The 14,627-nt window shown below is 40.7% G+C and overlaps 1 protein-coding gene across 14 annotated transcripts in view; it reads left to right on the top strand.

The window, feature by feature from the left end:
- The window catches only part of BAZ2B (bromodomain adjacent to zinc finger domain 2B), a 277,531-nt gene that overhangs the window by 43,183 nt on the left and 219,721 nt on the right, over positions 1 to 14,627 (top strand). For 5 of the 14 annotated variants that reach the window (XM_037913210.2, XM_043524903.1, XM_043524905.1 and 2 more), the window contains one exon: positions 13,290 to 13,332. The exons of the other annotated variants lie outside the window; for them this stretch is intronic. The gene's annotated coding sequence lies outside the window, so the exon portion shown is untranslated. The remainder of the gene's footprint in view (positions 1 to 13,289; positions 13,333 to 14,627) is intronic. 14 annotated transcript variants of the gene reach the window in all.

Here is a 14,627-nt window from a genome sequence, read left to right as displayed (position 1 = left end):
AGCACCCAAGTACAATCCTGCCTTGATCCCTGGATATGTACTTAAGTGGCTAGCGTGAGCTGCCACCTATGTTACTGGGGTTACACCGCAATTTTTAGGCAATAGCTCAAGCACAACTAATGCATATATATCTGCCCAAGCTGGGAATCTCACCTCCCAGCTGCTGTGTAGATGTACCCTACATGGCTGGCTTTGAAAACCTCAGATCTGGCGTGTAAGTAATCCAGAATGAGGGTTAACTAATTGTTTATGAAATTTAATGACTTTTTTTCCATAATAGTCAGTAATATCAACAAGTCTGGTTTTGTCTGGATAACTTATTTATGGTCTGAGAACTGTTTGTGGGACAAAGACATAATTATCTCATATCTTATGGGACAAGGGCATAGAGTTACCGATGTTAACAAAAAATGTTTTAAACAGTCTGGCTAACAATTCCTCTTCTCAGTTGCTCAGTTTTCAGTCTTTCATAACTTCACTAGTTCTCCTGTCACCATAATCTTCCGAGGTATATAAGTCCTGAATTACTAATGTGAAAACCAAGAACATAACTTTAAAAAAAATTATTTATACATAATTAACAAACAATAAAGGGCATAAACCCAATTGTTTAGAAAAACAAATCCTTTTCAGGTCATTGTTTGTATCCATAACATGAGCAAACTGCAGTCATGAAAATTGCTGACCTCACAACTTTTGGAAACTGCAGTTTTTCCAGGGTTCTACAATATCTAACTTTTTATTTAATATACATGATGCATCAGTCAGTGTAAACCAGTTAACCCACTTTTGCACAAAAAACCCCAAACCAAACCAAAAAACTTCCAACCAAATGATAGCAGCAACAAAGGTGGGAAGCAGCCCCACACTATCTTTCTGCTCAACTTCAAAGCTTAACTAGGACTATTTAAATGGTAATATTAAGCACAGGAAATTTCTTTTTTTCATTCTGTACTTTAGGGAGAAAACCAGGAAATCAAATGTGGGGGGGGGGGGTTGTGGGGGTGTGTGTGTGTGAAGCCTGTTTATGCAACGTTAAGATTGCACAGTTAATTATAAAATCAGGAAATGCAAAAATGAAGATTTTAACCACCCTGTTGACTGCCCAAGTTCTGCAATCAAATCAACTATTTGCGTACCCTTCTAACTGTGCAGAACCCCGTTGAAATTAATAGGACTCTAGCACTGTTCCCTCTAAGCTGTGCGCGTGTGCGCACGCACACAGATCCTAAACCCCACGCACACGGCGAAACACCACACGCACAAAAATTTGCACAGAAGCACAACAGTTTGCACAGAAGAAATTTTTTGCACACATCGCCTGTCAAAAATTAGAGGGAACATTGGACTCTAGCACAGATCACAGTACCTACTCAGAGAATCTGAATATAAAATCAGGGTTCAAGTCTGTTTCTTCACACGCATTGTAATTTCTGTTCATTTTTCTTATTAAATGTGTGGCTTAGGTATAGCTGAGCCTGCAGTGCAATATTTAGATTTGCAATATTGCCAACCCCTAAAAGAAATGCATGAGTCACCAGATTTTTTAAAAAGATTAAATAATATTTTTGGTCTGTTTTAAAATTAACTCTCCTTTCCCACTTCTAAAATGTGTGGAAGTTCAATTATTTCACTTTCTTGTGACTTTTAACAGTGCAATCTTAACTTGCATTAATGATTTTTTTGCATTTAACAGTATATGTACTTTATACTTCATATTAATGAGACCTAAAATAAATAGCAAGATGTCCTTTTAAAGAGGAACTATAACAAAAATGCAGGTTGCGGGGAAACTTGTTTCAGGGATGCATGTTATTGCATGACTGATTTATAAATACTGAATGCTTTTCACATTTAAATGTGTATGTGTAATAGTCATTTTGAGGGGAAACCGTATTTAATTTGAAAAGCCTTTCTTTGCCTCTTACTAATATTTTCATTGCATAAACATGTTGGTATTGTGTAACTTCCTCAAGTGCATGCCAGATCACATCACATATTCATTGCTGAGTTTCAATAGTTTCCACTTGCTCTAAAATCTGCCTATTGAAGGCACTGTTTTAATCTGTGCTGTGAATATTTAGACCAAAATCAATCTAGGCTTGTGTAATTTTCCTTCACAGTGATTAAGAAAAAGCAAGGTTGAGCATTATTCTTGTGGCTAAGCTTATTAAAGGGAGATTCTTAAATGTGATTCACTGTGTGTTAATTTATCTTTTCATCAGTGTTTTCTTTTAGACACTAAGGATATGGTCAGCTTTGACATTAAAAAGACACTTTTAAGGTTCAGTATATTTCATGTTTAATTTTTTTATTCTATTACTGATGACAATCTCTTGGAGTTTCAAAGAAGTATTCCATAGCGCCCGCTAGCCTTTCTTCCTCCTTTCTGTTAATGTGTATCTCTCAATTGTCTTTGGTTGGTTGGTTTGTTAAGAGAAATATTCTCTATTGTAGACCAAAATTTATTGATATTGTTGGGACTACTTAGTGAAATGAGCAGAATTTTGAATCCTGTTACCTCACTTTTGAGTATTCTGATGCAAAAAGCTTACCTTAGTTTAAAAGTTAAGGTTGCTAAAATAAATAATCTAACCCTATATCAAATTTTATTTAAAATATATTTTAAAGTATGAAAATAACATGGCAAATTAAGATAACTTAAAATCTTCTATTACCCTTACAGTTCATACAAAATTTACGTAAAATTTCACCTTATCCATTTGCATAATAACTTTTACTCTGACCTTCAAACCATACTTATAGTACTCCTGAGGGCGTTCTTCACCAAAAAATTAAAAATTCTGCACACAATATTTTAAAATTCTGCAAGTTTTTATTTGTCAATAAATAAATGCAGAGGCTCCAGCATAGCAGTGCGGATCACAGGCTACTGGCTGTACGAAGATGGAAGATCACCCTGCAGCCTCCCCACCCCTGCGACACAGACTCAGTGGTGAGGCTGCAACCGACCCTGTCACAGCACAAGGCCTGGGCCTGCCCCAGAAACACCCTGGGGCCCTGCCCCTCTGCCCCAGGTGCACCCAGGTGTGGGCAGGCATGCTCAACCAGGCAGGATCCAAGTGTGGGAGGGGCTCATTGTGGGGGGGGATCCAGGTGTGGGGTGAGAGGATTCTGTGTGGGACAATCTGGATGCAGGCAGCTCAGTGGGGAGTCTAAGTGTGAGGGGATCTGGATGCCCAGAGGCTTGTTGGAGGGGTTCCATGTGCAGGGGCAATGGGACTCTGCAGGGGCTTCCAGGTGAAAGTGGTTGGGGCTCAGCAGAGGGGTCTGGGTGTAGGGGTCTCAGGAAGGCGGCTGGGTGCTGGGGGAGTGGGGTGGGGGTCTGGGTGCAGCTAATTGGGGGTGTGGATTTGGGCATGGATGTGGGGGCTCAGGCTCATCAGGGTGGAGGTTTGAGTGCAGGGAGCTCAGCTGGCGGGTGGTCTGGGTGCAGGGGTGCGGGTCCAGAGGCAGGGGGTCTGGGTGCAGGGGGGCCTTCAGATGCAGGGCTTGAGGTTCAATGGGATGGGGTTTGGGTATGGAGGGCTGGGGGGTTCTGGGTGAGGGTCAGGCTTGGCAGGGGTGTCTGGGTATGGGAGATCCAGATACATGGGGGTTGGGCAGATGGGGGAGCAGCTCCCTGTACAGTTACCCCTTCCATCGCAGCTGAGGAGCGATGTGGGAAGGAAGCAGGGGAGGATGCTGAGCTTCCTGCAGCTGGGGGAGATTTCTGGAGGTGGGTCTGACACAGCCCCAGCCACTCCTTGCAGAGGAAGTAGTAGTCCCATCCTCTCCAGCCCAGCCGGGACTAGCAGCTGATCCTGGCTCAGGGTAGGAGCTACTGGCTGGGGTGTCCCCAGCCCTGTGGTGATTTACCTCTCTGCTGGCTGCTTTGGGTGCCTGAAATAATGTACCTGTGCAGCTAGGGAGTGGTGTGTGACTGCTCTTGCAGCTTCCCTTTACTTCCCTGTCAGTCATTTTTCTGTGGGGAAGCAAAGCAATCAGCGGGGGACATGAATTCTGCACATGTGCAGTGGTGCAGAATTCCCCCAGGAGTACTATAGACTCTTTCAATATACATTGCTCATGTGTGGCTTTTATATAAAACTTGAGGAAGCTGGCTCCTTGATTGGTCTAGCCATGCCCCTTCTTGACTTTCTTAAAAGAGCTGACATCCAATATTAAGTGCCACTGTTTTGGTGCGTAAAACTGTAGACATTTACTTTTGATGTATATTTTTCTTATCTGTCTGCTTCCATGGAGTAAAAAGAAACAGTAATGCTCAATAATGCTTACAACTATGTTCATTTTATCTTTTCTTAAAACTAGCTTGTGCACAAGAGTTTTCTCAGACTTGAGATCTCTTCATAAAGTTTCAAGAGTTAAAACAGTGGTATGCTTGTTCTTACAGCAAAGGTGATTGTGTGACTTGACACATGAGTATTCTCAATAAGGAATGTATGCTTTGTGAAGTATGAAACAACTTGGTTAAATTTTTTTGTCATTTTCTGCAGTTCATGACATAAGCATAAGGCTGTGTGTCTTTGTTTTTCATGGTGTGTACCAGCTACTCATGCCTTTGTTCTTATGGTTTATTTTGTCATCACAACCCTCAATAAATATAGTCGCCTGTATGCTTCCTTTGCATAAAAGTCCTGGCTTTTATTCGTTATAGTAGTGGTGTGAACCGTAATAAGCCAACCAATAAAAATTACAACTTTATTTAGAAGGGGTACTGTCAAGATGAGACACCTTGAGAAGAGCACTATCAAGACTGAGCAGATGGACTCTGAAGGAAGTAGCAGTTGTCTTTGCAACCATAGGTGGTGGTTATTTCAGTTATTAACTGGTGCATGTTGGCAATGGAATTGTACAGGAGTTATAAAAGTATTAGCAATACGCAACAGGCAAACTGGCAAAATGGAAGGGTAAGAAGCTATAAAAGTAGGGCAGAACTGTCAGGAAGACGTGTAGTATACCCTGAGGTCTGATCTGCACTGAAAAGTTATATTGGCATAGCTGCTCTCGCAGAGGTGCAAAACATCTAAACCCCTGAGAGATGGAGGTAAGGCAATCTAACCCGCGGCATACAGTGCTAGGTCAACGGATGAATTCTTCTGTTGACCTAGCTACCGCCTCTTGGGGAAGTGGATCATTTACAACGATGGGAGAACTCCTCTTGTCACCGTAGTGAGTGTCTATACTGAAGCACTACAGCAGCATAGCTGCAACTGTGCTGCTATAGCATTCTAAGTGTAAAAATAGCCAGATGCTTTCTTATAGTATAATATTTTGTCTCCTTCAGATCACCTAACTAAAGAGTGACACACATCCTCCCCCTGGTTTCTGACCATCAGAGTTCTTTCTCTTTTACCGTAATTGTAGTGCAAAGTAAACTTGTCGTCTTTGTTACTTTTCTCTACTCACCTTCTTGTTGAGAGAACCGTGGCAGAGATGCTGCAATAGCTTATAATTTTCCTTTTGTGGGTCCTAATTGAATGGGCTGACCTTTCATGGTTACAGCTGGTTTTGCTGTCATGCATCTTCTGCAGCTGTGTGTACAACCCCTTTTGAGAATGAAGTCTGCTATATTCAAAGCACTGAAAAAGCAAGTGGGTTTTATTACTCTTTGGCTTTTATAGTTAGGAGCAAGGAAGGGAATTCTTTAGCACAGTACAAAGGGGTATTTGCAGAAGTAATGGGATGAAATGGAAAATTTAGGCTGAATGTCCAGTATTTATTCCCAATAATTGCATTTTTTTAGGCCAAGGGATAGTCTTCTAACAGAAAGTGGAAGAAGTCCCATTCCCTTGAGACATGGACAAAGCACCACAAAATGGACCATGTGAGAGAATCGTATGCTAGCAGAGGGAATGGGTTAGACAGTCTAGTAGATCTTTCCCATCTTTAATTTCTGTAGTAATATAGGTAAAATGCCTTTATGGAAAAAAACTGTCAGCCCAGTCTCTGGGTGTGTTTTATGCATGCTCCATTTTGCCATGATCTGGGAGTTGTTGTACATGTACATTAGCTATATAATATTCCAAATGCTAACATGCAACTACTTATAACATGTTCAATATTTAGATTCCTTCCCTTTCTCCTCCAAATCTGATTTCTAGTTACATTTCCTTGACTTGTTAGCATTTTGAATGCTAACCTTGTAATTGTAAATAAGACTTGATATCTCCTGTTCCCCATCATAGGAAAATGCAGAGCTGCATTCATTCCTGTTCTGAGGCTACAATAATTTTCTTCAAGAAAAATGGTTAAATTGCATCACATTTTTCCAATGAAATGAGTAATTCTGGGTTCTGCCACCGACATCCACCTCTGATACCTTTTTGCTCTTCTGGCAGCCCATACGACACTGTGGTACCTTGAAAGTATGGATAATTATGGATGTGATACTACTTCTACCTGTGTAGTCTGCATGCATTTCTAGTATAAAGTCTGGATAATGCAGATGATACATACTACATAGCTGTGCATCTCCTTTGAGATGTACCTTATACAGTCTAGTAATGGGGGTAAATCTTGATTTAATTTTGTAGTAAAATTGTTCATATTGCAAAGAGGTGAAATTTGACTCTCTTGGTTGTACAGAACATGGTTTGGTTCCTCAAATGAGACTAAGGCATCCAAATCCCATTGAAATTTAATGTAAATTAGGTCCTTATTCCATTATCCACCTCCTAAAAATCTCAGTTTACATTGTTTAAATAAATAATTGTTACTGAAACAAAAGTCTTGGCAAAAATGAAATGTAACAAATATATAAGGGGTCTGCAAGTAGCAATAAGCTGAACTAGTTAAATTTCTTTTACTTTTCATAAGCAATATCTATCTATCTATCTATAACTAATCCTTCTTCAGTCACTTGGAATCTTAGCTTGTTTTAGTTCCTTCCCTGTCATCATTTCTAGTCTAAAAGTGTTGAATTTCCTCTTTTTTTAAAAAAAATTAGGAATAGTGTGAAAGCATGAGTTTTCAGCTAATTGTGGGAAGAAGTGTACGTCTTAACTCAGGGGTGGGCAAACTTTTTGGCCTGAAGGCCACATCGGAGTTCCGAAACTGTATGGAGGGCCGGATAAGGAGGGCTGTGCCTCCCCAAACAGCTTGGCCCCCGCCCCCTCCCACTTCCTGCCCACTGACTGTCCCCCTCAGAGCCTCCAACCCCCCTGCTCCTTATCCCCTGACTGCCCCCTCCCAGGACCCCCCACCTCAACCATCCCTCCGGGACCCCACCCCCTATCCAGCCCCCCCCGCTCCCTGTCCCCTGACTGCCCTGACCCCATCCACCCCCCCACCCCTTGGCAGACCCCCTGGGACTCCCATGCCTATCCAACCGCCCCCTGCTGCCTGTCCTCTGACCGCCCCCCCAAGAACCTCTGCCCCATCCAACCGCTCCCTGTCCCCTGACTGCCCCCCCCAAGACGCTCTTCCCCTTTTCCAACCCTCCCACCCCCTTACCATGACACTCAGAGCAGCAGGACTGGCAGCCGCGCTCCCCGCCGGAGCCAGCCACGCCACCGTGCTGCCTGGCAGGAGGTCACAGCCCTGCCGCCCAGAGTGTTGGCCACACGGCGAGCCAAGGCTGCGGCGGAGGGGGGACAGCAGGGTAGGGGCTGGGGGCTAGCCTCCCCGGCTGGAGCTCAAGGGCTGGGTAGGACGGTCCCGTGGCTTGGATGTGGCCCGCAGGCCGTAATTTGCCCACCTCTGTCTTAACTGCTTCTTTAGAAAACATTTGCAAGAGTCATTCTTCAACATTTTCTATCTTGCATAGTTGAATAGTTTCTTCAAAAAGGAAAATATAGACGTGTCTCTTTAGAAGTGGGGGGGCATTTATTAAATGCCCTTGGCTAGGATTAACAATATATTGAGAGAACTCTCTGCAGCAACAAAATAAACCTGTGAACAACAAAACATATAGTCTGGAAAGAGAATAACAAATCCCAGTAATATGAGACTGTTACTTAGATCTGTTCTCCTTTGTAGATGAAGTAGTTATATATGGTTGCTTCTCCTCTCTTAAGAATGTCATCTGGTGCATAGGATGCTTCTCAGCCAGTTTCGTGGTGGAGTCTGGGTGTCAAAAGAGGATGAATAAAACTGCTGAGGAGATCTTAATTCGTTTTCGGTTTCTAATTCAAATAGCTTAACATTCCTAACTTGTAAAGTAGAAAGATGATGCTTCATACGGTTTTGATGTGAGGAGTGTTGTACTACACTTGTATTGAAGTAAATCATAGATACAAAATTATCACTGTAAGTTTACCACATTAAAGGAAATCAAGAGTTTTTGTGGTGTTTTGTAACCATTTACGAAATCTTAATAAGTTTACAAATCATTAGATGTAAATATTAGAAACAAGACAATAATTATTATAATGGTGAGCTTATTTATTAGTTTAGAGAAACATTATATATTAATAATAATCAAATCTTGCTATTTAACATGGTGTTACCATACTATAGAATTAGTCTCATTACACCATTCAGGACATGTGATTTTATTAAATGAGTAAAACCTACTGACTCTACTCATATTTATCAAACCAGGTGTATCTATGAAAAGAATCAACAGTAAAAAAAATTGGAGAGATGTACTTTGTTTTTACAGATGAATATACTTTGTCTGAAAAGTGAATTAATGGTAACCAAATATGTAAGTACAATGTCTATTTTTCCTCGGTCTCTCTTTCAAGGTACATGATCGATATATACATTTTTTGTTAACAAAAAATTTCCATATTTTTGGAATCATTCCTCCAGATTTGGTCTATTTTTCTTTATCCACTAAGACTAGAAGTAGTTTAGTGACTACTAGCAGATGAGATATTAATTTTTTCATTTCTTTGAGTGTGATCATTTCTGATAGGAATTCTCAGAAGGATTACCAAAGAATTATATGGTAATGTCCAACAATTTCTGATATTTGTTATGAATTGGATTCCAATATTGCCTGAGTGGACATATCCACCATATATGTATAAAATCTCCTCCTCTCTGCACAGTTTCTGCAGTGGTTGCTCCTATTCAGTCTGTGTATATATTTTTTAACCTGACTTGTGTGAAGTACCACTTAAAAAGTATCTTAAGACTGAGGTTGCTGGTATTCTTTTTGCTGCTGTTTGTTTTTGTTGCTGGTCGTCTTTTTGTTTTTTCCCCCTCTAAATCAAAGCCTATTGCTCTGGACTAACTTATTTGTCCAAATCCTTTTTGTACCATGTCATACATGTACATTTCTTTGTTAAGAAAGTTGGCTGCAAAGATTAGAAAACAAACAAACAAGGCCTTACATTTATATTAATCAACCAGAAGCAAAACAAACAATTTCTGCCATTAAAGTTAGCTTTCTATATAAAACATCCTGAGAAAGGTAACAAACATAATGGTGACCTTGAAGGTACTGGTACCATGATAGAGTGGGCTGGTTTAAATTAGTTATGATTCTTTAACAAGTTAGAAAAGTTTCTTTGAACAGCTGGTTAACTGAATATGTTACATGGTTTTCCCAGTCTTCAAAACTCTGTTAGTGTTTCTGGTTAAAATCTGGATAATTTGTAATGGGTGTTGTTACAAAGAGAAAATAATTTAAACCCTAGTTTTATCCCAGACCCACAGAATAGCCTGTGCCAAAAATTGTACATAAATTTCTGGAGGGCGGGTGTGTGTGTGTGTTTTTTTTTTTTTTTTTTTAATAAATCCATAGTAACCTAGCAATATATATACCATTACAGTTTTCTTGCTCAATAAAGACTCAGGATTTGGCTGGCTTAGATCACCTGCAATTCAGTACTGCTTTGAGCTGCCTGGCTTGATAGTATCATATTACAATTGGAACAGTTAGTCCACCCTGTTCACTCGGTCTACACAAAGTGTCTGACAAGATTGAAGTCAGTGGGCTTGTGCCTGCTTATCCAGGACTGAATATGGCCGAAAATGTTTGCCTTAGCATTTGAGACTTGTTACTCCTTTGCACACATTTTTTACATTTATCAGTGCAGTGTGGGGCTAGCAAATGAACTTCTACTCCACTTCTTTGCTGGAATGTTAGCAGTGTCTCTAGAGTCTACAACAAAATCTGTACTCAGTTGTGTGTGCGTGGCTTCAGTCGAAGAATTTGGCTCTAAGAATAAGGTTCAGTTATGCAAACCAGTATGTTATAAGCAGGCTGTAGAGCCGGGTGATCTGGGTGGGGCATGAAACTATTGTCTGCGTTCATTTGCAATCTTGAATAGAAGAAAATATTAATCTCTGCAGCAGATTTTCTGAGTGCCTGCTCCAGCTCACTTTGTCCTATGCATCCAGCAGGGCTGTATGGACTTAACAGAGCTACCCCTGCAGCTACTCCTCCCAACCACCAGGGGTTGTTGTGGTCTTGGTACTGATAGCAGGGAGTCTCTCTTCTCTGTTACAGATTCCGCTCCCCATCCCAGCACCCAGGGCAGGAGAAAGCCTGCAGAAGGAGGCTGCAGGTGCTGAGTTGGCATGGAGCTGAGGGGGGCAGGGTCTCCAGGGAGATCAGGCTGAGGCAGACAAGAGCTCCCCTGGGCTCCTGTCCCTCCATTTTGTCCTGCCCCCAGCCTTTGGTTCCCTTTGCAGTCCCTGTTGCCCTGAGGGATTTGTTAGGTTACTCCACACTTCAGTTTGGGTCTTTAGACCTCTGGATAATCTCTGTGCATGGAAACTGATTCCCACTCTCTGCAGTGTGTCAGGGTGAGGCTAGTGCAATGCAGCGCGCTCTAGTGGTTTGTCAGCAGTAGATATATATGGATGTTGTCTCTAGCACATGGCAAGATGTGGTTTGCTCTTGTTTGCTTCAGTCCGTGGGGCAGCATGGCTGTTCTCATCTTGCCACCCCCTATATCTGTCTAGCTTCAAATGTTTGGCCTGAGATCCAGACTTCTGTGGGATATCTTAGGCCCTCAAGACTGCTACCAAATTACAGTCTGCCCCTACCTTATGTTTAGCAATGGCATGCTGGTTATCTTTTTCCAGACCTGAAGAAGAGCTCTGTGAAGCTTGAAGATTCTCTTCCACCGACAGAAGTTAGTCCAATAAAATATATTACCTCACCCACCTTGTCTCTACCAAATTCAGAAGACGTTTAACCATGCCACAGGAACAGATACTATGGGCATAAGTGCCAAGACTGAAGATACAGTTGAGTAGGATAGAGAATCAAAGCAGGCTACAAAGGAGAGTGTTCTTGAGTTACTCTATCCTCAGAAATTCAGCTAATGCAGAGAGAGAGAGTTTTTCCAAATTAAAAGAAAAATATAGTTCAATTTTGTTTCCCAAACAATGGAGGAAACTCTAGGGTGCCAATCACCTGGGAGAAAAATCTCAAGCATCCCAATTTTCCACAGTAGTCAGATAAGATACTTTCTTATCTCCTCCCTCGGTCCACCCGCTTCCCCCTGGTTGTATTCTCCAATCTAGTCCATTTTTCACTGTACACTGGGTTTCCACAGTTTTCTGTTTCTCTCCCTTGTTCCCAGTTCAGTCTCCTTTCTGTTATTTATGCTCAAGCAGAATAAGAAGGGGACTTGACCGTCCCTTCCTCTATCTCCTTTGCAGCAGATCTGGGAATGGGAAGTTTCTGATGGTGCAAATTGTCCTCTGTGGGTAAAAATTTGGTTCTTCCCCCTGTGATGGTTCAGCACAGGTTGATGATGGTAACTCGGGAACGCTGTTTCTAATTGCCTTTATACAAGGGAGCAAAACATCAGTCACTTACTCTGTAGACCTACCACTGTCCTTTGACACAGCTGACTCAGTCACATCCTGCTTTCTTGCCTGGTGGTGGTGTCAGAATAGCTCCAGATTTACCTGTTGCAATTTAAAATAAAATAAAATGAGTGTTGTAAAAATGTTTGGTGTTTCAGAGGAGCAGTCAGAGCTGCAGAAAACCAGGTATTAAATCTAGAGAATATTTGTAAAACATTTTCTCAATACCCAAACTCAGGAGGACCTTTAACTTTAACTTGCAAATGATACGGCAACTAGGCTCAGATTGTTGCCCAGATTGGTGACAATGCTTGGTAAAAGAAAAGCTTACTCACTGTAATGGTTGCACTTTCATATGTGTGATTTTTTTTTTCCCTACATTCTTCTGACTTTACACCATTGTAAGTGGGCTAGCTTCACACTGCTGTTGATGTGTTGCAGAAGAATTTCTGCAGGGGAAACTTGGGTCCAATTATAACATTTCTTTGTAATGATCAAGAACTATGGTATGACATTTAAATAAAATTATAGGAGTGCCTTTTTAACCAGACTGAACTGCATGACACCTATATAATGTAATTATGTACATTTTATGAATTAAAATTACCCATGGATGTCTTTTGAAAGACATTCTCTTATCTTTCTGTGGTCAGTATTAAATTTAAAATGTTTTTTGCAGTGTTAAAAGGATGCTGTTAGGTTAAATTTGGCCCCACATTTAAATTTTGTAAATGTAAAAATTAATAAAACCTGAAACCAATAAAATTGTTTCCATCGAATAAAAAGGTAAGTGGAAAGTGTGCTTCTTTAACAAGTATCTCCCTGTAATGTTTGCAACCCAATTGTTGTATCAGTTGTGCCAGCCCATGAGAACTCGAAAGTGAAATTGACTAGAATTTGAACATTAGCTAAAGAAAACCTGATCTAGTCTATTTTCATTATCCACATTGTAAAAATGCAGAAAGTAAACCTCATGAGTAGTAAAAACTCAGTTATGTTTTAATTTTTTTTTCAGTTTTATCATTTTAGTCCTGATCCTGTAATGAGATCCATGTGGATGGACACTTGTGCCCATAGGAGAGCTGCACTGACTTCTCATTGTACGAGCAGAACCCTAAGATGTTTGTACCAAAGATAACGATGTTTTAAAATATGGGGTGAAATCCTGGCCCAGTGACTTAAGTGGGGCCAGAATTTCACCCATGATTGTTAACAGAAGTCTTCCCTTTAATAATGGAGACTACATCAAAAATAAAATTATTGTTCTATGTGCTTTAGAATTCAGCACAGGTGAACCTTAGGTGTGTTTATGTAATTGACTGCAAACTAAACAAATTTAAACTGCAGTTGTGTAACATTTTTGTTTAAATGACTGTTGTGGCATATCAGGTTCTTTGAGATATTATCTGTGTTTTCAGTTCGTTGTAAGTATTCCCTAAGATTGTTTTTGAGAATTTTAAAATATTCTGTTCTATTTAAATGTTTTATGTAGTTTTTATAAAATTATTTGATATGAGAGGATGATTCATTAACTATATTTTCTGTTGCAGTTTGTTAATCAGTGATGTCCCAGAACTGACCACGTTCATCACAGTAAGTGTGCAACAGCAATTATCTTTCTTACAATGTTCTGAGAAGCATGAATCATATAGGGAACTGGGATAATATTGTTTACAGTTTATCTTCTTTAGAGCTGATGGTTGTATAATCATCTGAACATAGGGCTAAATTCTGCTCATAGACCCTGCATCAGCAAGGTACTTAATCATATCGATAGGGCTAAAAGTCTAAAGGGCTTAAAGGTAGGCATGTCCTTATTTACTTTGCTGAACAGGGTCCTTAATGTTGAGTAACTCCATTACACTGAAACTGAAAGAATTTGGCTCAGATAATTTCCCATTATCATTCCAACCTACAATAAAATCTGAACCGCACAGTAGAACTCACTTCAACTATTCCTCGCACCTCTTACTTTGCATACAGAAATTATGGCCTCCTGTGATTTCCCACAAAGCTGTACACTGAGAGCTATTTTCAGGTTTTGTATTATTATGGTTCACTTGCTGTATTTGCTGTTCACAGAATTCATTAAATCACATTGGGTCTCATAGTCAGTAGTACAAATTAGCAATTTTTTTTTTTTATTATTTAATTCAAAAGACTAACTGTGTTTGTTTGTTTTTGCTAAAGGCTTCTTATTTATTGAGATAGAGGATGTGGTCTTCTACCTGCCTAAAACTCAAGGGTCCAGTCTTGCTAACCATTACTTCTGTGACTTAGATCTAGATTTTTAAAGGTGCTTAAGCATTACTGTGGTCAGAATTGCAATGCCCTAAGCCTTTGACTCCTAATTGCCCAAATTCTTTTTTGAAAATGAGACTTAGGCTCCTAAATCAGGTAGGAGTTGCAGTGTTGAGCACAGCACTGCCTAAATACCTCTAAAATCTGGGCCTTAATACCGTGATCATATTTCTCTGTGCTAAATATGGAACACCTGGTAACATTACTCGTGTTCAAGTGAGTTCAACGGCAATCAATCGGAACTATGCAGTACAAACATTCAAATTAACATGAAGTTGACTGAGCCCCTGTTAAAAAGAAATGCTGTGTGGTTGGATTCTTTTTATTTACCTTCTCATATTTAAGGCTTTAGTGTTCACACTGGGAGGGTTGACACACACACCCTTACCCTCCTCCTCACACATGGTGAGATGTGACACACACATACTCCTGTACACCTCTCTCACACAGGAAGGGGGCGGGGGCAGGGTGACTGACCGACCTGACCCTCTCCGCCCTCCATACCTGGCTGGGCCCCCAGGACCAACCTGCCTCTCCTGGTGCCATGTCTTCCTGAAGCAAAACATGGGGAGGGGCATGCAGGGTCA

Source organism: Chelonia mydas, chromosome 11 (assembly GCF_015237465.2).
Source record: "Chelonia mydas isolate rCheMyd1 chromosome 11, rCheMyd1.pri.v2, whole genome shotgun sequence".
Taxonomy (NCBI): domain Eukaryota; kingdom Metazoa; phylum Chordata; order Testudines; family Cheloniidae; genus Chelonia; species Chelonia mydas.
Note: the sequence above shows the minus strand (reverse complement) of the source record. Positions and strands in the feature narration are given on the sequence as shown.